General features: G+C 42.8%; 1 protein-coding gene across 3 annotated transcripts in view; it reads right to left on the bottom strand.

Annotated features, from left to right (window-relative positions):
• The window catches only part of PALM2AKAP2 (PALM2 and AKAP2 fusion), a 274,692-nt gene that overhangs the window by 81,907 nt on the left and 167,874 nt on the right, over positions 1 to 24,911 (bottom strand). The window contains exon 1 of one of the 3 annotated variants that reach the window (XM_056324618.1): positions 18,978 to 19,149. The exons of the other annotated variants lie outside the window; for them this stretch is intronic. The gene's annotated coding sequence lies outside the window, so the exon portion shown is untranslated. Of the gene's footprint in view, positions 1 to 18,977; positions 19,150 to 24,911 lie in introns of those variants that run through there. 3 annotated transcript variants of the gene reach the window in all.

The raw sequence follows: 24,911 nt of genomic DNA, 5'->3' as shown, positions 1-24,911 counted from the left end.
GACCGCAGAAGGAAAGCATTGCACTAGCAATAAAACATCAGGTTTAAAAAACATCCAATGGTCAGGTTAGCAAACCTCTGCACTTGCTGGGGCAGGTGTGCAAGCCGTTTGGGTAAGCAAGAGTAAGCAGTGCTCCCAAGGCCGAGGCAAAATGGAGAACCCAGATGTGTTCCCGGAGAGGAAGGCTTACTTCCCCCTCAGCCCACCCTAACCCCAGCGGCGGCCATCAGGGATGTGGGAGAAGATTCACAGGGTTCCCACTAGAACACAGCCCAGCATGAGATCATGCCAGACTGGGAAGAGGCTTTCCTTTGGCTCCAAGGGCAAACTCAGACTGACATGGGCATGTGTGCACAGGGCTTCAGCCTCTCAGCCGCTGTTTTCTTGCTCATTCCTCCAGCTGCAATGATGGCTGTGCTGCGACAGCTGTAGCCTTGGCACAGGACAAGATACTAACTTAATTGAGCAATGCCTTGACAGTTGTATCTTCAGCGCAGAACAGTGTATTAGCTTAATTAAGCAACATATTACTAAACCAGATGAAAATTCTGATAGTGATCCAAGCTCTGTTGCATTATCAAGCAGCTGAATAAAATCCCCCTCTAACTTTTGTCATGGAGGAGAGAGCACATAGGAGGGGTGGGGACTGTAGGAGTAACCTGTTCCTTTACATTACTGGAAGTGGATGTTTGGAGTGGGAAGATGCTATTTGCACCTTGGCAGAGATGAAAACCTCTGGTTGTGATTTCTGAGCTGGCTCCAGCTTTTGTCAGCTCAAATGTCAACCCTCATTTATGTTCCCACCTCCTTCTTGAAACTCATGGATACCATGACCATGGCTTCATCTTTTCTGCTCTGCCCAGGTAGCCAAAGTATTACCAACCTGCCTCATTTCCAAACTTTTTTGGCCTCTTCCAGTAAGGCAAAAGCAACCATGGGAGCACGCATATTGCCACAACCCAACCACCCCTTCTCTAGCTGTTAAGTTGTCTCCCAGACACTCCTCCCTGGATGATTGTCTGTGTTCAGTTATGTGTCGTGGCCATTTTCATGCTCACTTATGCTTCCCATACATGCTCTTTGTGCTAGATTTCCCTGCAGGCAGAGCGGATGACTTCCAGGGTAAACCTGAGAATCACAGATATTGTCCTTAAAAATATTAGTACACATAAGGGCATTAAAAACCCCACACCATGCAATATATATATATATATGAGGAATGATTCAGTAACACACTGGAACAAAAAAGCCAAGTAGGAGAGGGTGCTACCTCCAATTTTTGTCTTGGCTAAATAGGAAGCACTGTTAAGATTAGCCAGAGGTCATTTGGACTCCCAACTTTTGACAGTTTGCCCAGCTGTCCTTATCTTCAGATGGAAATGTTTTTACTTCTCTTCCAAAATGTATGCAAACTACGGTTCCTCAACACATCACTGAAAACAAGCAAACACTGGCAATAAGCCTTGGTACCAACTCACTGTGGGAAGCAGCAGGCTGCAGACCTCTCAACTCTGCCTCTCCCACCACTGGCCATGCACTCTTGAAACCTCCCACATTTTAGGAAAGCTCCCACCCACTTTGAAAAAAAATAAAAATATGGACTGCTTGCTCTTACCTTCCTCATCATGTCCGTCTGGTTTTGCATCCTTATTCCTGAACACATTCATGGTCAAAACCTGACTGTGACTCTGGCACATACAACATCTGTTAGAATCCCTCTTACCTTAAGAGCTCTGCTCTTGAGGTGAAACAGAGTCATGCCTGCCTCCCTTATGGGGTAAGGAGGATAAAACCCAGAATTCTGGCAGGACAGTGGTTTTCCATGTAGGCTATCACTGTTGCAGCAGCATTCATGACAAAATAGTACAGTTACGTTAGATCTGCTCTTGTCAGTACCTCCCTGACAGGGCTACTCATCTGATTTGGGTGGTGGGGCTGATGCTAGCTGGGTCATGGAAGCACAACCAACAGCAAAATCGGACCTGAATAATCTTCATTATAACTGGCAAAGGATCCTGCCTGCTCCACAAGACCTAGAGAGTGCTTGAAGGGAGAAGAGGCATGTAAACTTACAAAAGTTTGACAGAGCAATGGAAAGGATTCCTATTGGCTCTCAGAGCACATGCCACAGCTTTTTCCTTTCTGACCTTGCATAAAGGCAGCATTAGAGAGGCAGAGGGGAAAGCAGAGGGGGGCTGTTCATGCCTGCCAGAAGGCCCAATCAGAGTCCTATGAACAGCAAAAGAAACATGTTATTATCACTCATTAATGGATCAGGAGACATACATGATCGTTTTTGTAGAGAATGTGGATTATGGACCATCTGTTGATCTGTTTCATCCCGAGCAGCACATGTGAGCATTTCTGATAGATGTAAGGCTGGACAGCGTGCTCAGGCTGCATTCCTTGACTGCCTTGCTCCCCACGGAGATGCAGCTCATCTGGGGTGCGAGACATTCCCTCCCATCCTGTGCAAGTAATTTTTCATTGCTATCAGCTATCCCTTGACTGCTTGAGATGACAAAAAAATGCTTGGGGAAGGTGTGAGCTTCAATCCCAAGGATTAAGACTTGGCAGTGTTGGACCTGTGGGATAAGTTTTCAATATACACAGAAGCGTAAGGAAGCACAACCTCAGTCAAGACATTATTTTCTGCCTTCTGCAGATTTCAAATTATTCTCTCTAGTTCAGTTGGTAAAGAGTATTTGCAAAATACTCTTTGAAGTATTTGCCTTCTGCAGATGAAGAATGAACGATTGCATAGCCCGTTTTGAGAAGAGCTGGCTGTTAGCAACTCACTGCTCTCTTCAGATCATTGACTTGAGCAAGAAAGCATTTCTGTCCTGCTAACGCCTTTCTTTTAGAACTCCTCCTTCTTTCTGTCACCCAGTTGTTAAAGTCTACCCCTACACCACAGGTGAGTTAATTCAGACCCAGAGACCTCAGGCAGCTTGCCAAAGTCATGCTAATTAGTTGGCTGAGCAAGGAGTATGTTAGTTTTATAGCAGCACCCAGAGACTTAAGTTGTACCAACAAAAAAAAAAGCTGTCACATGAAGCTGGAGGGCATACATGGTAAGAAATCTGTGTGTAAAAACGAGCAACAGAAGGTAATTCACTGATCAGAAAGACTCCAATTAATGGTGACCAGACCAAACCAAGCTTTTACTACAAATGGATTCTGACCAAGATACTCTTTACCAACTGAACTAGAGAGAATAATTTGAAATTCAAGTGGACACAAACTCAGATCTTATTTCAAGGAGAATTTCCACATGGAAAAAATGTGAAGAACTATTGATAATTAATGGATGTATTGAGGGCTAGTAAAATTCCGAGCTGGAAAATGTATGCATGACAATGGTGAAATTTCCAAACCGCAGAGGATTAAATCTAATTGGATTTGAAGTTGCTGATAAAAAGCCTTAAGTTTCAAGGCAAATGAAACCTTGAGCATTTGAGTAGAATCCTATTCATGGCTGCATTATTTCCCTAGCTGAGATAACTGCTGAAGCTACATGTTTATGAGCCCTTACTGATTCAAACTTGTGTCATTCACTGCTGTACCCCTGGGATTTTCAATCATTTATGCGCAATGCTGTCCCACATATTTTCCATTTAGCTTCTGTTGACAGATGTCAACCTTTAAGATCCCTTTTTTCCCCTGCATGTTCAATACTGTCCTAGTTCTGCATCACTAGGGAAATTTCAAAAATTTTCCACCAAATTGTCTTAATTGACTAAAAAATAGGAAGGGTCATATAACAATATTTTATCCTGGCTTTAGATTCTTCCTATAAACTTGATCAGCCTTATTTTCTCATCTAGAGCACTGACAGATTGATCAAAAGCAGCAGCACAGTGGCCCTAATCAGATTTTAAACCAGGCCGCTTCTCTCTCTCTCTCTCCCCGCCCCCCCCCAGCCTCTAATTTCAGCTTCTTATCTTGAATCAGTCAGGCCATCTGTAGGGGAATGGCAATTAAATCCAAATCTACCTGAAATCGACAGAAAACTTTTTGCTGGCTTCATTGCTTCTGCACAGCCCCCATTGTGCCCCATTGCCTGGCAAGACTGCTGGGAACACTTCCAGAGTAGGACATACCATGGGAACAGTTTGTTAGGCAACTCTTTCTTTAGTGAGAAGCAGGCTTTAAAGAATACGTTGAAATGGGTATTAAATCAAGGAAACCATAAATGCTGCTAACCAAATGTTTGGCATACACATCCCTTCCCAATTACGTGAGTGTTCTGAAGACCCAGCAAAATGGTGCACACCACACACATGCTTTCAAATCAAAATACTCATCTGCATCTCCCCAATTAAAAAGAAAACAGTCACTACTCAACAGCAGGCATACAAGTAGAAACATCTGTCTGAAAAGAGATGCACTGACATGGAGACCCCTTTACAAACCTGCTTCATGTGGTCCGCTTTATGAAGATGACGAGTGGATGCAGAAGTAAAATGTTTGTGAAAAAGCCAGAAGCCACTCACATTTCAGGACAGTTAGCTTCTAAGAAGAAAAGTAAGGGGAAACTTACTCTGAAATTAAGTAACCCTGTACCCTCCTTCTGCAGACCCCCTTGCAAATTGTTCTAGCTAAATCTCTGAGTCGGATTCAGCCTCAAAATCCCCATGCTTCAGCACTTAAGTCTATTTTAGTCAACCTATCTGTATATGCAATTAAGGTAACTAAAATACACCAATTTGAGAATATAACATGTCTAAAAGGCTAACTTTTGTCTGGTTTTACTTGAATACATTCGTGTTTTTGCAGGATATAGGTGATGTTCTACAACTGCTATACTAAAACCAATGCCTTACAGTTAACATGCCATATTCCTTGAACTTCTCTGCAATAGATCATCTGGCCAGAAAATAGACATGCTTCAGGAAAGCTGTAAGAACTAAGTACAAGGTCTTTTTAAGTCACTTATCTATGTGCCTCTAGAGAGGCTACTGCAGATTTGAAAGTTTGTCCTACCACTGCTCCACTGAAAAGCAATAAGGCCATCAACTCCCATTCTGCTTCAATTATCACCACATACAGCAACTAAGTCACAGGCCAAGCTAAAACCAATAAGCAGGCAGGTGACTACTGCCCCATGAGTCAGTGCAGCTGCAGCACAAGGCATTCTCACCTCCCCACCCATGTCAACTGGGGCTGCATGATTCAAGCTAGCAATTAAAGAGTACAAAACAATTATTCTTCCTGACAACATCCCAGCCTCAGACCGTGAGAGCTTCCTTTTGCTGTGCCCCTGCCTTGCTGTTTCCTTCAAGCACTTCCCAGGCTTCATCTTACATCAGTTTCAGGGTGGAGTGACACAAGTCCAGAACCACCAAATCCACTACACATTTTAAACTACTAATATTTGTTCCACCTATAACCAAGGAATACTAAGTCCTAGCAATGCAAAAGTCTGGATAAGCAATATGTCTGATCCTGCCCTGCTGCAATGGAAAAAAAGCTGGTAACTTTGACGGCTCCTTCTAACTTCTGTGACCACCTGGGTCCTGCTGAGGCAATACAGTATGACTTCTAAAAGTATGTCCAGAAACAGTGAGAGTTAACCTAGGAGACTGGAATTAAGAACCTACCCCACATCCTTCTTCTCTTCATCTGTGGTAGAGGAGCTGACTTGTTACTGAGAGTCAAACCAAGACTTGTAGAAACTTCAGCCTATCAATCACAACAATTAAAAAATGTTTTAGATTTGAATTTTACTGGAACTAGTACGCAAAGAGACAGGATGATTTTGTTCTTTGCTGGAACTTGGCAGCTCTGTGGAGTCTGTTGGTAGCAATGCTGTCTACTGAGCAACGAACTATTATCCACTTTATTGTCTGTTTTGCCTACTTAAGATTTTGGGACAGAAACTATATCTTATAATGGGTTTATATAATTACTTAAATCCAATTTCCAATCTTAATTAGGGATGCAACAAAGAACTATTAATAATATTCAGAGCAGCATTAACTTATCCCTGCTATTTCACTTGAGTGGTAACAGGAACTAGACCATCAGGGAAATAAATTAAAGACAACGTGAGTTTTGAGAGAAATGTCAGAACAAGAGCTTGGGATCTGCATTCCTGCAACAGCTTGTGTCTCTGGGAAATCCCACGAGTACCAAGGAAAACAGGAAAAGGTGGGATGGTGGGCCTACTCACAATCTGATAAAGTAAAATAAATGCACAGGACATCACAGGATTCAGACCTGCTGCTGAGCATGTACTTTAATAAAAGTAACTCCAACACAAACTAAAAAAGACTAGTGTTAAACCTAAGTTTAGGCATCTTGGATGATAAATACAGAAATGGAATATACTTCACCCCACCACCACCACCCCTAAAAAGCATTTCCCCTTCCCTTGATGGGAGTTGGGCTGGACCAGGAATGAACTACTTGCACCAGGTGTCAGAACCCAGTGATGCTTTACTTGGTTAAGAAGCCCCTAATAAAAGCCAAAATGCTAAATACATAATTGCTACTGACTGACAAAGCAAGTTGTAGTCATACTCCTCAGAAAAAAACACAAGACAACTTTGCATGGCTTCAGTGTTTTGCCAGAGCAAATTCAGTTATGTGCTCGAATAATGACCAAACTGATTCATAAAAAGCACTGTAAAAAGATTTTATTCTCACTGAACTATAGAGTTACCCAGAGGAATCTCTGAATCTTCAGAAGGCATGTCTTTTGTGGAAATTAATGGAATTGACTATCCTTTCAAATGAAAAGCAAATAACTACTTTTTCAATTCTGAATGGAATTACAGTGACAGTTCTATCTTTAAAAGTTTTCACTAAAATCACATGGTAATATCCTGAGGAAAACTGAAGCCTTGTTACTTTTTTCCCTCTCACAATAGCAGTTTACAGCTCAACAACACGAGGGTGGAGGAGGAAATTCCTTTATTCTCACCTTCCAAAAAAAAAAAAAAGTTCCTTTTCAACAAGCTTTAGTACAATGACTTTGTCATCAAATGTTTGCAGGAAACATCTCACATTTTTTCCTTCTATGCAATGAGTTTGATCCCAGCAGGTTGACTTCAGTTTATAAAGGGAAAAAAACCAAAGCCACATATAAATGAAAGGCAAAGGACAGGTAAAAGCCAGTGTCATGTAAGAAATCGGACATGCCACCAACCTTAGCAAAAGTACCCACACAATGCCCACAGATTCAAGCAACGTATACACACAAGACCAGAGCAACTGGAATTTAAAAGTGAAAAAAGACATATGTGACTTCACCAAATAACATAACAAAAGAAGCAAGCAGCAAGACCTTACTCCATTCTGACAGAGTGCCAAATTTACTACCACAAGGAAGAAGAAGGTAACAGCAAAAGGGCAGCATTCCCACTATAAGCCTCGACTAACAGGTATTCACAAGTATCTTTTTAATTTTGGTTATTAAAAAGGTGGTGCAAATCAGTTGTTTGGCCTGTAGCAACAATGTTGCAGCACACAAGGGCAAGAACTTAAGAACAAAACCTAAAATCTTTATTCATACTAATTCCCTTCAAGATGTTTTCTCTAATGAAAAGCTATGCGATGCAGCTTTCCTTTGGTAACTTTCACTGATAGTGAAAAAGCTGATTGCTGCTTTTGCTTGGAAAACTCTGCTCTTTCTTTGAAATAATCAATAGTGATGCAGTAGCTCACAGCTCTTTCAGAGAAAGTAACACCCTAGAAGGGAAGGCATGGATGAATTGTGCTTTTGGGCTGCTTGCATTAACCCCTGCAGAAGCTTGTGTCAGGTGAGACCCAGAGGCTTTCCTCCCCAAAACCTGGGCATTGCTCCTGGTCTACCCTTTGTAAGAGGAAGCAGCACTGTGGGAAGACACCAGAAGTAAGGTCAAGCCTTCAAGACCTCCTCCTGACTTCATGTTCTGAACGAGTGTTATGCATGCCATTTAAACATATTTAATGTTGAAAATGCAGATACAGGATGTAGCAGCAAAATGAAAAGCCTTGCCTAGTAATTGCATTCCAGGAAGGCTTTTGTAAAGGTAGGCAGTATCTCAGGAGCAAAAATATCATTCAGTCAAGCTGGTCTAAGGTACAACGCAAATAACTGTGGTTAACCAGACTGATGGACTGTCATGGTGACACGGATCAAAATCTTTTTCGCTGCCACACCACAAGATCTGTATTAATTCTCCAGCAGCTGGGGCAGTTACTTCCATTCGCTGATGCACAGCTGGCAGCAGAATTTGGTTCAGCTGATAATGTCGTGGGTTCTCCTACTGCTCTGGTCACAAACCATGTCACTTTTTGAACACATAGCTTACATGTGCAAGAAACCTCCAGTCTTTCAATTGGACACTTAGAGCACTCCTTTGAAGAAAATGAATAAACATTCCTCTCAAATTCACATAAATCAGACAGTGACTAGAGCTGGGAAGGGTTTAGGATATGTACATTTTAATCTTGTTTAGACACTTGACACCCCATGGCAGCAAACACTTCAAACAGAAACTCATAAAACACTGAAAGAAGAAAAGTTTTGAGGTGGGTGCAAGACAAGAAATAGGTTGAAGGTGGAGGGAGGAGACACCTTGCCCTGCGCAACAAGAGACCGGAGACAGTGCTGTTTGGGAAGGTAAGGGGAGACAGGGCAAAGGTGACTTAGACTGGGAAATATGCTGGTGCAGGAGCTGCTTGCTCCCACTGAGTAAGGATGTGAGACAACACCACAGTCCTGGCCAAGCTGACTCCACCGGTGTGTCCCCTGAGCAGTCACCTGCTCCAGGGGAATGATGTCACCCCCCATCCCTGCACCTCCTTCCCATCACAGACTTCAGGAGAAGTACAACCCTGCCCTGCAACTCCAAGGACAAATTTTGTTGTTGTTACCTTTGCAAGAGCCAAACCAAAGAAACCCTGGCAATGCTGCCACAGACTGCAGGACACACTGAGAGAGACTAATAGCATATTTCTCTGTTCATGTGTTTGTTAGCAGACAGGAAAATCATAGGGTGTTCTCTGGCCAAACCATATCCATTGGCGTTACTGAAAGCTTGGGCCTTGGGTTTGAACAATTTGGTGTTTTGGAGGAGGGGTAGCTTTTATCAGAGCTTTTCAAAGAAGGGTATAAACCTCAGCATTTTGACAAGAACAAAGGCTCCAGAGAAGTCATTCTTTCCGATTCTTCTGATCTTTACAATAGACTTTAATTCTAAATGTTTTTGTTAGTTTTTAACTCTTCAGCCCAGGAGATGTTCTGAAACTTTAAAGATTAAAAAAAAAAAAATAGTTAACAAGCCAAAACTTGTTATCAGTGAAGCTGCTTTTTTAGTTAAATTAAGAAAGGATTTTACTGATTCCTTAGGGCTTCTTGTAAGCTAAAGAAGAAAGTAACTTGATTGTAGTTTCCTTATGAGACTTTTTTTCTGTGGAGAAATTTACATCATCTATAGCAAGCTCCGTATCAAGCCCACATAATCCAAGTAAATCTGAATTTACTGGAACTATGAATACTGTTCTACAGCATGAATTATCAGTTACTGCTGTGTTGCAGCTTACTGATGTCCAGCAACAGAATATACACACAAAATGTTGCACCAGTCCAACGCTTTCCCTGTTGCCCAGCATCTGGTCCCAAATGTGAAATGCAACAGAGCAGCAGAGGCCTGTTCCCATTCTGCCCAGCTACGGAAAATGCCTGAAGCCTTGACCAGGAGAGGCCTATGAAATTTTGTCAGCGTGACCCTCCACAATGGATTTCTTCTGGTGCTGGAGCCCACCACTATGTTCTTGAGGAATGAAACCATCAAGTCGCTACAAAACCCTGGCATCATGCCTAGCAAAGTGAAGTCCTCCTGCTGTGAAAGTGCATTGCCTTTTCTTTAAAAAAATCCTTTATCCTTTTTCAAACTCACATTTGCCACAGTAAGAACTGCAAGCCCTGCAGTGTCTCCTTTTTTATTTCTCCCCCTTCCTTCTGTCTCCCAACGAAATTATAAAGTATTCTTTAGATCCACCAGCTAGAAAGAAGATTTAAACAGCATGATGCATTTGCCAACACAGCTGCTCTCTGACAGACAGCTGATGCCAGTGGGATGTTGGGCTAAGCAGACATGCACCTGCAGGCCTTTCAGCTACAGAGTCAGTCCCCATCCATAACATATAGCTGTCCCACAGTGCACTGCTGCTACACTCCTACTAAACGCACAGGTACTCGCCACCTACAAAGACATAGCCACAAAGGTAACTCTGCATTTTGGTGTTCATATGTTCACTGCTTGCTCCGCCAGTCTGCATCAGCAGCTACACCTGTGCCTGGAGAACACAAACCATCTAAGAGAAGGTATGAGAAGAGACCCTTGGTCTGACTGTGTCATTTTTTTTCTGAAGAACTGTAAGCACCTGCAATGAGTAAAGCAATGAAGAATCAGCATCTCCCAAGAAACTGAGGGGGGCACACCTTCAGTCCAACCTTGCCATCCTCCAGAGACCATGCATCGTAGTGTGAGTGCTGTCCATGTATCACAAGGATAACGTGAAGGCACAGGCAGCATGTGTTACATTGGTAGAAGTGCTTTAGTCTTTAATTATCTTGGATTCTCTGCATCTACAGGTGAATGCTTCTGGGCAATGCAACTTGACCACGGCTTTAAATGCCATCTGGCTCTTGACTTAATGAACACTGGTGTAAGTAACCTCCTCTTACTCACTTTCTTCCACACTCAGCGCTATTTTTAATAAAAACTGAGTTGTTGATGTGACAAGGCTTTTCTACATACTTTTGCTTTTTTTTTTTTTTGCCTCTGGGTTGCTTACCAGTGCCTAACAAGATGACAGACACACCCACTGTAACATCTGCACCTGCAGGATCCCAGTTTATTTTCCATTCTGCAAATACATGTCCCACAGGCATGGGAAGAGGAATGCTTAAAAAATACCAGGCATGCCCCTCTGCTCCTGCAGATCTACACCCCAGGCAGTTGCTGATCAGCTGGCAATATCCTCTCGGGCTGTCTTGGAAAGTCCCTTTTTTGACAGTTAACACTGCTGAGAACGTAGGGTGTTGGCTTCATTTCCCTTCAGAAAGCTTTTGATAATCCAGAGTCTTGGAGCACACAAGAGAACAGTCCTATCATCCCTTTCTTCCAGAAAGAAAACAGGTTTCCAGCAGGAGATGGTTTAATACAAACCCTATCCAGCCCATCACAGAGAAGTCACGTCCTCTACCCAGGCCAGCAGGATACACTGACTTGCCAGAGTCAACAAGAACTGTAGGCAAGGCATGCCTGAGAGCAGAACTTCTGGGTTTCCCGCATATCCCACAAGAAGCAGAGAAGAACAAAGAAATTTTGCTAGTGAATCGTTGCTGCTATACAGATGAGAGCCCTGAATTATGGAGAGGTCTGGGGAATGAATGCGAGGCAGAAGATCCAAAAAACATTTTATTCAGAGCAGAAGGCACCTGATGACATGTGACAGAGACAACTGCAAGAAACCTCCCTACAAGAAACATTAGTTTATCACAGGCTTTTCCTTTCAGCACAGCTTATTCTGAAAGACTGATTTACATACTGGTCAATCCCACTCTGACTCAAGCACCAAACACTATTTGGGATCCAAACATGACACTGGCCACCATCATACCTTCACCCACCTCCAGGAAATCAGCAAAACCTCTGTGGAATAAACTGCTGCTCAATGCTAAATTCTGGCAAGTCTTGCTTATGTGCTAGTAGTTTCACAAACTGATGCCATGACTCTCTAAATATGCCCATAGCTATTGTCAGCTTTGAAGCGACAACTCCAAATGTGAATTTTTTCCCCCAAGGTTGATCCTTCTAGAAATTTCAAAATTACCTGAGCTCCCCATTGCTGTCTCTAAAGTAATTTGATGGAAAAAGATTTGCAAGAAGTTTAAGGGCTTAAAATATAACCTGGTCAAAAATGTCAACTTATTAAAAGGTATTTTTAATTTAAAGTGAGAACTGTTCCTAGATGTCTTTGTCAACATACATACTGATTCATTGTACCATGCCACTTCTGCTCTCATTAACTAAGTTGATAATACACCATGATAAGCATAAATCTGGGCCTCACATATATATCACCCTGGAAAGCCAAACAGGCAGTAGGATAGGGGTGTTGAGAGTGCCCATCAAAAATGCTGTCAAAATGCCTCACTTTCAGAAAGCAAATGGGCACTTCTTCAATCCACACTGGCTCCTGTTCTAAAACATTTCAGGTGGAACAACCCAAATTCCAAACAATTCCCCAGAAATCTGACTGCTGCTCTGCTTTGTCAGAGCTGCTATTCACCAGGGATTTGGAAGGGACTCACGTGAACTCAAGAACTGAAGAGGAAGAACAAGAACATCTTGGCAAGATATGTGAAGGAAGCTAATGTACCTCTGTTGGACATTCTAAATTAAACAAAGTTAGGAATTGAACCAGAAGAGTGTAAGTGGAAGTACAAACTACAGGCAGCCCAAAGATAGTGATCAGAAGCATTGTGGAGAGTAGGGAACATCAAATGGATGCAGGACAGACTCAGGCTCCTATCAGATGAAACAACAGCATCTAAAGCCGGCACAGGTTCTTCTGTGCTACTCTTTCAGATCTGACTAAATGACCAAAAAAGTTGGGTTCAATTAAGCCAATTTCCATAGATTCTATATATCCACTGCTTTCACAACAGAAAAATACAGAATTGCTGTAAATGGTTTTATAGTTGGACCTTAAGGGTCTTTTCCAACCTAAATGATTCCATGATTCTATTAAAATACTGAAAATATGCAGAAGAAGGGAGAAGACTTAAAAGAGTCACACAACAACTTTGGCTGATTTTTTCTTTTTGATGACTGCACCAGTAGGAGCAAGGAACAGTGAAGGACTGGACTAGTCTCACTGCTCTGTCAAGCTCAGCCAAGCTACATAAGACCAATGTACTGCGAACTTGCCCAGGTGTGTCCCTGCCCCAGCTGTGGGCTGTGAACAGTTGAAACAATGCAGTGTTGAGACCTGAACATGTTTGAACTCTTGTGGTTGCATTTCCTCCTCACACACCTGGTCCTCCAGCCACTCCTTGAGACTTTGGCTGGCCAACAGTCCTCTCCCCAGTGAGAACAAGCTGTGCCAGTAAAATGTGTCTTGAAAAACATAGGAACAGCTGGAACATCAAACCATGGCACAAACCACAATGGTCTGTTACCTTGCATGTACTTTAACTGTTTTAAAATCAGGTTAGAATGACTGTACATTTATTGATATTAATTACCATACCAACATATGGGTTCTCAAGAGTATCACCAGCAAAAACCTTTTCTTGTGCTTACTCTTGGGGATGGGTAGCAGCTAATAAGGAACACTAAAATTGGAAATAAAATCATCTATTTACAAGGAAAGATGATAGCATAGTATTTAAAGATTTGAGATTGGCTTCACACTATCTTTCTTTTAAAGCTAGGGGAGCACTGTAATAAATTCCTAATAGAACATAACTAGAGAAGCAAAAGGTTTGTACAAAAATTGCTGGTTAAATTCACCTGCTTTAACAAAAATAACCTTTTCTTCTATACTTGTGGCAAATTCACAACTTTTATTCGTAGTTTTATACTGTTTTAATTAGTTTGACAGTGGGGTTTGGTGCAGGATGCTAATGCAGTTGTACATTTCAGCTGGTTCCTATTTCTGGTCTAATGTCTTCCTGAAGCCTGCCCAAGAAGAGTTATTAAAAAAAAAGGGAACTTCTTAAAAGTGAAATTTTTTTTCAAAGATGGTTAGATCTCGTTTGTGTATTAGCAACCCTATTAGGGCATTATTCTCAGCTGGTGCTGCTAAACTTGCCCCACATTTAACAAGACACAGAAATGGGGCACTCTAAGCATGTATACAGATGGAGCTGCATTTCTCCCCGGAATACTGGGAAAAAACAGCTGCTACTAAGCTCAACTCAAACAATGCTGGTGCCACTCCCCCAAACAATAAGGCACAAGCTGTCCACTTGAACTCTTGGATTTACTACATGAAAAATAACAGCTGTGATGTCAGCTATTAGTCCCTGAGAAGAACTGTTAGGAAGGAAGCTACATATGTCCTCACGTGCATTTGCATTTGCACCCAGGCCCAGTCAACAGAATTGTCATACTTACTAAGTTACTCAGTGATTGAGGCAGTGGTGCTCGTGGTTTTGGTGGGCTGGCATTTTTTTTTGTTCTATTTAAGTCAGCACAATCCTAATGTGTCGTCAATTTAAAGATATTTTGCGATTATCAAGACAGGAGATAGTTTTTCTCACTACTTGAGTAAACCAGTGAACTTTAGCTGCTAGAAAGGGAATAAATGACACATATGTCACCTTTTACTGGTAGTACTACGCTCACTACACTCTTAAAAAGTTTTCTTAATTCATACGTACATTATACAAGCAGATGTTACATAAAGCAATACAGAAACATGTAGAAAAAAGCTAGTAAAACATGGAGAACCTTTCCCATCTGAAGTACATACAGTGAATGTGAAATAAGCAATTTACACACAGGACATTTTCTGCTCTTTCTCCTTTTTAACACCTAGAAAATGGTAGAAGAAGGAAATGTCCAGAGCCACAAAAGACATCAGTAGAATTGACAGATTCTGGAAAAAAAAATCCAGATTGTTAAAAGCACCCTTTTCCCCTGAATCATGATTCATCTCTTAAGTCAGTTAGATAAGCTGGAAGGAAAATTCTAAAATGAACAGAACAGGCTTTCATGATTCAGTGGCACATACCCAAGTTCTCCCAAGTGCTTATACAGTTTTTTTTAAGTAATATTCCTATTCCTTCTGAAGATGTGTGTAAGTTTTAAGTGAATTTGCTCTACTTTGAATGCATCATTGTTTTTTTCTGTTATGAATAAGGGATTAAAGAAATCATTCTGCTAAACAATACCTAGGGAAAATCCTTGTTTTTGCAGTATATTGCATGTAAGTATCATATCAAGTGTTTTAACACTTGAGTCTTGTTACATATCTAAGTATTTTTACCACATTTCTGATAAATTACTCTAAAGGTACAGTTCTGCTTTCTCCTGTAAACACATTATGTTACTGTCATCAAACAAAAAGTGTCTCATTAATTATAAACTTAAGTCAAAGGATCTTTTTTAAAAATTAAGGATGGCATGACTTACAGGTGTAATGAACTACTGAAGATTGCTCATCACCAAAAATTTGTATTGCTAACTCAGAATTTTAATATGAAAAATGTATCCTGTGTTCTGTTCATTTTGTCATAATACCAGAACAACAAGTATCATGTAAACGATTATTTGGGAGATAAGAAAAGGAATGGCAAAATCTGTATTTCTGTGGTATATAATTTTGAACAGTAGTTATGATTTCTTTATAAACTAGAATGATTCTTCCAGTAGCAGCTGAAATTTGAGTTTCAACACACTGTGCTTGAGCAAAGACTGTAAAACAGCCCTTGAAGATCCTCCAATGTAGAGAAGAAAAAGAAAGACACAAGCCTTCCATTTTACATCTGGGAAACTTTTGCACTGAGCATTGAGACTTGTTTTTCAGGAAGGAGTGAGATACACTCATGGTTGCCTAAAGTTACTGTGTGCAATGCATCCTTTTTTTTTTGAAGTGTTCTATACATCTCAGTACTGATTTACCATAATTCTCACTTGATCACAGAGAACAGTATAGGAAGGGCCCTGAGATATTATCTTACTCAACATCTAGGTTCATGCAATCAACCTCAATGGCTACTATGACAAGTTACCATTAGACTATTTTGGGAAAATTTTCCCAGCGTGAGATTTATTAGATGACTGATTCTCTGGAAGCAACTTCCACATTTCTTGGACCACAGAGGTAGTTTACATTACCATCTCAAACTGAACACTCATTTTCAGATGGCTAAGAAGAAGAAAACCAACTCTAATTGACCTACCCCAGGACAGAGGAATATTGCAAGGTTTGCTTCCTCATTGAAGACTAAACTGCAGAATCATTCTCCCAGTCCCACTCCATCAAGCAGTACTGTGAAGTCTATTCTTAGCAGCAGAAGAATCCCGGACAGGACAGTTCAGAGTATGGACTTTGCACAACTGCATTCGTCTTGCCACAAGTCATTAGTATTTATCCTTCACAAGGATGAAAAAGACTGATGTGCAATAGTAATTTACCAGAGCAATGCAACCCAAAGTCTTACAAGTATTTAAGCAGACATAACTTAAAATTTTGGAGATGCAGAAGGTACCATTGTGGAATATGGCTCAAAAAGAATTACATAAATTATAGCTATAACTGAATTTGTTGGCATTCATTCAGTGCTGCTGTTATATTTCATAATGAAAGTTAATTTTATAGAGATGTACTCTAGTGGTCTAGGTCAGCAGTCAATTAAAGAGCAGTGCTTTATGGAACAAACACAATACTTATGTAACTAAGCATTATCATAAATAAGCAGGCCAACTTTTTTTTCTCACATAATTTGAATGTCAAACTATACCTATCAGCTTCAATGGATTTGCTACTAGTGGATGGGAGTATTGGCAAGGACTTTTCCTCAATGAATTTTGAGCCCAGAATTTTGCGAGGGTATCTACCTTCATTAACTCTTGGCATGGTAACAAATACAAAGTATCATCCTAGAAATGGGAAGCAAGCAATGAAAAGTAACAAAGTAACACAGGATTTAGGATGTACTTTAGACAGCCAAACAACAGGGCACACATGAAAACCATCATGTGTCCTTCCAGCACAGACTACCAGGTGAGGCAGCTGCCAAAGCTTTTTATTTTTTTAAGTGGGGCAAGGGGAGGGAAGAGAGAGACACAATTTTGGCAGCTTGAGGAACCCTGTTTACCCCACAACCACAAATGAACTAACTGTCGGTCAGCTGAAGTCAGAACTGCCAGAGAATCGGTAATTGCAGCACGCCAGTGAGAGAAAAATCACGCTGTGAATGGTAATAATGGTGATGGTTCTAGATGTTGCGTTATGCAGCTCTTCATGTCTTGCTATAAATGTAGTATCAATAGCACTTGCTGAATCAGCAAGTGTTTCCAGTAGCAAAAGTGAGTTTTGCAGTTTAGACAAGACAAACCAGGCATGAATTAACTTATCCCATGACCAAAGTATACGTCAAACCGCTCAGGATTCTGCTGTGTATATGATCCTGTATTCTTCACTTAGCCAAAACTCCGGCTGAAGTCAACAGGAGTTTTGAGTAATTCAGAAGGACCGGGAAGTTATGCACACATCCCTTAGTACAGAAGCTGCACATCCACAGAGAAGGAACATAACCATCAGCTGCCACAAAAGCTACTTCTTAGCAGCACTAATATGAGACATCTATAAATATGGCTTAATTTACTTAAGAGCTCACCCGGGGCCTGTACTCTTTGGACAGGAGATTGAAAAGGAACATGAAAAACAAGGTAGCGGTTAAAGCCGATATTGGTATGTAACATTTTACATTTGTGCAAACTTCCTTTGGCAGAGACTATCAAAGGACAGCAAATGGACTGACATTCAGATACAGAACGAAGATAAGAAATAACACTCAATACTAACTGATCAGAAATACTTACAATGAATACACTTCAATGAACACAATTCCAGTATAACTTCATCCTCTGCTGTGTGCAGGGACATAAAAGCTATGATCTAAAAATACAATAAATACCTGGCACTTCTTAGGAAAAAGAAGTCATGTACTACCACAGATATCGATGTATATATACCTTTCTTGGGTTCCTGATGCTGGTGAGACCAGAAAATGTAATTGTGAAAGTGAAATAAATCCCTGTCAGATACGCAAAACCTCTGCAAAACACTTACACAGCATGAATACAAATTGACATACCAGAGCTATGAGACAATGCTAGAATCAGAGGATATCATTACAACATTGAACTGTTAATCGCAGCTCAAAATAAAACAACACGTTTATTTCACTGGTAAAAAAAAATCACAGCTGGGCATCTGCTATACCTCTTCCAGCTGGGTAGGTTGGGCTGGTACTTATTGCCCTAACATACCTCTTCTGAGAGCCGATAGGCAATTCATCTTAAGATGAAAAACAAACTTCAGTATGATGACCACTTTTTATGGCTAATGATTAATGTTATCAGGAACTCAAACACTGATATTCACAGTAGCTGCCTGCCTGCCCACCTCAGTAATAATTTCAGTAACTTTTTAGGAAGAGACACCCGTGTTTGAGAAGTTTACATTGCAGTGATCCTAAGCAGAAGCCAAATAAAAAGAAATAAAATATTTTAAACTCATGCTTCGCTGTTACTGAGGAATCTAAAAATAGAAAGGCTTGAAACAAAGATAAGAGGGAATTTTCGGTTCAAACAGGGGAGTCCAGGAAAAATTGAGATGGCCATGAAAAAAACATGCTGATTAAAAAATAATTACGTCACGGTTTCTCAGGATCTTGCCGACCCCACTCCACGCCGCCCCGCGGGCTCTCAGCCCTCCCCGCGCCCACCGGCCCGGCCGGCTCCCGCGCACGGCGGCCGCCCCCCGGGAGGGCTGCGGAGACCGCCCCGGCCTCGCAAGCCCCAGCCGAGGCGGGGGAAGAGCCGCACCTCCACCTGCGGACCTCGGGGGGATGCGCGCACAGAGACGGCTTTTCCTGCCGGCCCGCCCGCCCTGTCCAGCATCCCCCGGCTGCCCGGGGCTCCCCGCACCCCCGCGTCGCCAGCCCCTCCCGCCCCACGGGAACGTGCACGCCTGGGGGTCCCGCGGGCACACCTCGCGTGGCCGGAGGGCAAGGGCAGGCCCAGCCCCGTAGCGCTCCCCCTTCCCTCTTCCCTTCCCCTCCCCGCATTCTCTTTCTACCTTCCCCTCCCTGCCTTTCCACCCTCCCTCCTCGCCCTTCCCCTGGCCCTCCTCGCCCTTCCCCTGGCCCTCCTCGCATCCCTACCGACCCCCCCCTCACCTCCCCCGCCCCTCTTCGCCCACCCCCCCCGGCCGCAACCCGCCAAGGGCCAACTTGCCGGAGCCGCCGCCGCCTCCCTCCGCTCGGCGCGCGGAGCCGCGCTCACGCGGACGCACGCAGGCAGGAGGGCGCGCGGACACACGCGCAGCCCCGCGCACGGAGCTGCCTCTCCAACGCGCGCACCGTGCGCCGCCAGCCCCGCGCGCAGCCCCGGCACGTCGGGTCCCCCTTCCTCCTCCTCCTCCGCCTCCTCCTCCGCCTCCTCCCCCCCCGCCCCCTATCGCCGACGCCCTCTATCGCCGACGCCGGGGACAGAGGGCCGAAGCCGCCGCCCGCCCCGCCCCGCCCAGCCCCGTCCCGTCCGGTCCCGCGGGGCGACGCGCCCCGCACGGCGGCTCCGCGCATCCCCCGCACCCCCCGCCCCGCCGCGCTCGGGTTACCGGCCGGCTGCGAGCCCTCTCCTGTTACTGGTGCCCGCGCCGGGCGGGCGGGGGGGGAGCCCAGCCCCGGCGGGAGGCGGCCCGCCTCCGGGGGGATGCACGGCGGGAGCTCCCCGCCGCTGGCAGCTGCGGGGGTTTCCTGAGCCCTGGTTGCCGAGGTGGTTTTGCTACGGGTTGGGCGTTTTGTTTTCCTTTCCTTTTCGGTTTGTTGGTGTGGTTTGGCTTTGGGTTTGGTTTGGGGTTTTTTTTCTTTGTCGTCCCGTGTCCCCCCTCTTTTGTTTTTTGGGTTTTTTTTTGTGGTTTGTTGGGTTTTTTGTTTGTTTGGTTTTTGTTGTTGGTTTTTTTCCCCAATATATTTTAGGTGGTGGAACTCGCTTCCATAGGCTTCTTCAGTGTCCCTTGAACCCAAATGTGCTTGCAGCATTCGCAGTAGGCTTTGGCAAGGATTTCCACTGGTCTGCCATGGTTCCCATGAAGATCCTCTTTTTGGTGTCAATACAAACTTACTCATCCCCTCAGATCCCACGCTGGAGGTGAGGAATAGATCCTAACCCTCCCTATGAGCTGCTCATGGGTTTGCAGACCTCCACTGTAATCCTTCTACGTCATTCCTTCTCCTGGCTGAAAAGTTGTAGGCCGCTTATGGGGGCCTTTGTCCATAGACCATTCTGTACCTCTTACCATCCATGATGCCCTCTTGAATATCATCCTGATCTAAGAGATCCGATTTGAGATAAAGAAATACACAATATTTAAGATGTGGACAAAACATGGATTCATACAGTGGCACAATGATGTTTTTCTCTTCACAATATTTTATAAAGAATTTTTGCGCACAGGGCTGATATTTCTGTGTCATAACCCTGAGATTTTACTCATGCAATGGCCAGCTCAGAGCCCCCATTTACATTATTTTTTCTCCATATTCTTTTGCATTTACCTACATTGAATTCCTTACATGGCCCGGTCAGCCTCATAATGTCCTTGTGTAGTTCTTTCTTCTTATTATTGACTTGGGTGAATTAATACCATGGAGGAACTTTGCTATTTCACTCCATTTCCAGGCAAGACACGAGTACCCTGAACAGCATCCCTGCACTGACCCTTGCAGAACCCCACACCATCCAGCACCTCCCTCCATTGTGAGAGCTGGTCATTTATTCCTGTACTTTGCATTTCATCTAAGCAATTACTGAGCTATACCAGGGCTTTCCCTCTTGTTGCCATTGCTGCTTAGTCTCCTTAAAAGCCTTTGTCAAGAACATTTTAGAAACCCAGTGTGATTACGGAAATTAGATCACCCTTATCCACGTTTTTGTTAGCCCTTTCAGAGACCTCCAAAAGGTTTGTTTAAGGAAGGACTTTACAGCAGCACCATGTTGACTCTTCTCAGATAGATTGCATTAATCCAGGTGTCCTTTAGTTCTAACCCAATTAGTATCTCCGTGTTTGCACAGTACAGGCACAAGGTTTGCAAACCTCTAGTTCTCCAGAGTCTGTACTGAAGTTTAGTGTCACATATGCCATCCTCCACTCTAGATGCCCATGTTTTAGATGAGAGGTTACATGCTGCTGTTGATAATTCAGCTGCTGCATCCTGTGGTGAGAATTCAAGGACACAGATGCTCACACATAGGCACATTGCTACCTGAATGCCGTGACAGTGAAAAAGGCTTATAATAAAAGCTAATGGTATAATATACATATATATATATAACTGCAAAGGGGTAAGCTGGTGCTATTAATGTAAGTAAGAAACTATCTGAGTAATTACCTACATGTGGCCATGGCCCTCTTTGCAAACATATGTATCTGAAAGCACACAAGGTATAGTACAGACAAAACCCCTCCAAGGTCTTTCACCCAGGAAATGTGTGCCATTCTCTGTATGTCCAGCCATCTGTTTTCTCTCTTTCATACTTTGCTGTAAATTCTTTGAATCAAGTATGGTCTTTTTTAATGTGCATTTTTTACTTGCTACTAGCATATGGCGCAGAAAGGAGGAAGGGGGACCAGCTCTGAGCAGGGCTTTTTCAGCTACACCATCTAGGAATGTTCCCAGGAATGTCTGCAATTCAGTTAGCTGCTCAAACACAGGACTTTGTCCTTCTAGGATACCATGCTACTGTGTAGGGCATGTGCTAGAACTGCAGTGCAGCTCTGTTCAGCTTATTTGCAGGGGGTAGTCAGGGAGTAAAGGAAAACTGCACCTCCGACACCTGACTGAAGCAACTGTGCATGGATGTGCATTGCTGCTTATGCCCACCAGCCTACTCCACCAGTGTAAGACTGTACTCCCGCAGAGAAGTATGCCATCCAAATGGCCAGGTGGGGCTGCGGAGAAAGGAGAGGAAGAGGAGCATGAGCCTGCATTTCTTTGGGATGTTTCACAGGTCTATAATATGTTATTGGGTTTTAGAAACTTCAGTTGTTAGAAACAGAATAAGCCAATTATCACAAGGAGGGGAGGGAAGAAAATAAATTAGTCTTCTTTTAGTTGCAGAAGTCTTCAGAACCATGCAGAAAGTCCCTTCCAGACCTCAGAAACATAACTAAGATAAGCATAGTCCAGTCTCATGCTTTTTGAAGGCCTCAGGCTTTGGAGGCTGGCAATACTGCATTGGCAACCAAAGATGTTACACTGCCAAAGGGGAAACTTCAGAGGTCTGCTTCCTGGGTTCCCACCCCTCTGTCCTTTTGTTCCAACAAATACCTTTTGCTCCTCTCCTGCTTACTGGCTTTATACAGGATTGGACTGAACTGCATGACTGCAGCACAGATTTTGTTCCGCTAGATAAAGCAATATCACAAATGACACTGATACTGTTCGAATTCTTTTTTTTTTTTATGACAGGGATGCATTTACTTAGTATTAGATAGCACATGACTAAAATACCACAAAGGAAATCACATGTTATTTCACTGTGTATATATTAATGAGATTTGCCTATTGCTTCTAATTTGTATTTTCAACAGTTACAAAAGCAGAAGAAAATTATGTCTTAAAAGTTTTGTTTCAAGGGTGTATTTTGATAATGCTCTGTAATTTTTTTACAGAATTACAGAGGGCTTCAGGTTGGGGGAAGAAGGAATTAATCTTTGCCAGAGTGCAGCCTCCCCTAATTCTTACTGTGAAGTTAAAATACATTTATCTAAATAATGAATTGAAAAATTAGTTGGTATTGTCCTAGAAACTCTGAAAGTAGGAAGAGTATAAAGATCAGCTGCATTAACTCACTGTTTGTCAATGAAAGCAGTTATTTCTAAGAATCAAATGACAGTTCCTTGCCTGTCATTCCCTTTCAGGCCTGCTTTATGTGCCCTGTGAACTGAAATTGGATATGTCACCCCCAGTATTATTACCTCATTCCTCCTCCAATGACTGACCATCATGCATCCCAACCCTGTGCTGAACACATAGGAAAACCCAACAAGAACAGATCCTCAGATCAGTGTGACATCCTTGGGAAAGTTCAAGGAAGTGCGACCATGTATCTGAACTACTGCTTGTAGGGGGCTGCAAAACTGAGGATGTTTTTCTATATGCATAGCCTGTGGATAAGAGGGCTAGTGCCACTGAAGTCATTGGGAACCACCGACATTCAACACCTCTGACAACTGGGCCACATGCCCATGTGAGACCTTGTTATTATATCAAAAGGCTCTTATTTCTACTCTTTTTTTTCTCTGCCACACAAGCTGACCTAGTTTACAATCTGCCTCTGTACAGATGTGTCCTCTTCCATGGGCATAAAGAGGACAGAGCCATGCCAACAAAGAGTGCCTGGAGTTATGAAGGGGAAGAGATACAGAGCAGCTTGGGATGGAGAGATAAAAAGAAGGAAATGAAAGACAAAGATGTTTGGAGGAGAGGAGGGAGAAACAGGGAGAGAAGAGAGTGAAGCCATGTCCGTATCAGCTGCTGCTGCTTTATCCAGGAGACAGAGGAGTTACTCAGACTCTCTGCTGTGGGACCTTGTTGGTATATTGGAGCCTAGTTTCAGTGATGCAGATTTTTATTGTTATGCAGTGAACCTTCAAATGGAGAATAATTCAAAGGGGATACCTCCTCCTATTAAGAAGACATTCTTTCAGGCTGCTGTTTTACAGCCCAGTATACTGTTCTTGTTCTCTGTGTACTCCCAAAGATTCTGAGAGCAGTGCAGAATAAAGAAAGGAAGGAAAATACTGTGATAATGATACTGGATATGCCAAGCACATTTTTAACATTTATAACATGAAATGCAGTCCTGAAAGGTGATGCCTGATTTGGTAGCCTCCACACTGAATTTCACTGAGTATGAAAAATCAGTTTTGCTTGGGATGCAGATTTTTAAGTGCTTAGATTAACTGTCAGAAATTTTGTGATTAGACTCGTTTTCCTTTCCTTGTGGTTCCGAGTATTTCTCTGACTGCAGAATAGCATGCAAATGAGCTGGATGAAGGAATGCACTGGCTTGCAGTAGTGCGTGTGAGATGAAAATGGTACTTCTGTGTATTCTCTGTGCATTTATAAAACTAATGAATGCAGAGATACATCAGTCAGCAGAAGAGCTATGGGAAGTTTGGAGGTCATGTTCATAAATGCTTTATATTCAGTATGGGGATGAAATGTTGAGTGTTATAAAGGCAGGGAGCTGCTGGTAGGGAACTGACTGGAGATCCATGTTCTGTTCCTGCCATTGCTGATGACCTGTGATGTGACTGAAGGCAAATCACTTCCCCTTTATTTGTCTATGTGTGTTGATGAGACAGGGACTGCCTGTTAGTGGGTGTTTGTAGAACGTAATGGGACCTCAGCTGTGGTTAGGGAGTTCATGCACTAAGGTAGTATGAACTTTAAAATTATTTTCTTAAGTTATTCAGCTGACTAACAGACTCATTTACACATCTCTATTATGTGGTGGAGTAGCTTGGCAAGATTTCTATGGGCACCTAGCTACATGACTAATCTCATTGACTTAAACGTGACTCCTTGAGTGAGTAATGTTTTAGTACTGGATCCATAAACTGTTCTAGTCATCATCAGCTTACAAACTATGTGTGTAGCCTTGCCAACACTTACCACACAGTGTAGTGTATTTTACTGCAAGCAGGTCTGTCACAGATATAATATCCAGTAGTAACTGTTTCTGTAATCTACACCCACACGAAGAAGTTACTCTGTTCTGTAACTGCAACAACAGCCGAGTTTCACTGACATCGTGTTCTCTTTGGTTCATGGAAACTGTTAGTTCCCCTTAACAATAAATCCGAAGAAGTAGTCAGTACCTGTGATGCTGTGAGGAGGAATGTTTTTTTATTGCAGCTTGTGAGGATACAACCGCATAAGTGACTCACAGCTCTCCCTCCTTCTTGTGGAAAATGCGGTCATTACAAATCTGGAACTGTAAGGTTTCGCTTAAAACTCTTTACAGTCTTACTCCAACTAATGTTTCTGTTTTGATTACACCTGTCTTATCTTAGTCTTTTTGTACCCTCTTCCACAATAGCCCCTGTTTCTTTCCCCTGCTGTGGGCTTTGTGTTCTCCTTTCATCTGTTCCTTTCCCTC

The sequence above is a fragment of the Falco biarmicus genome, chromosome Z (assembly GCF_023638135.1).
Source record: "Falco biarmicus isolate bFalBia1 chromosome Z, bFalBia1.pri, whole genome shotgun sequence".
NCBI lineage: Eukaryota > Metazoa > Chordata > Aves > Falconiformes > Falconidae > Falco > Falco biarmicus.
This window is presented reverse-complemented; position numbering and strand designations above follow the sequence as displayed.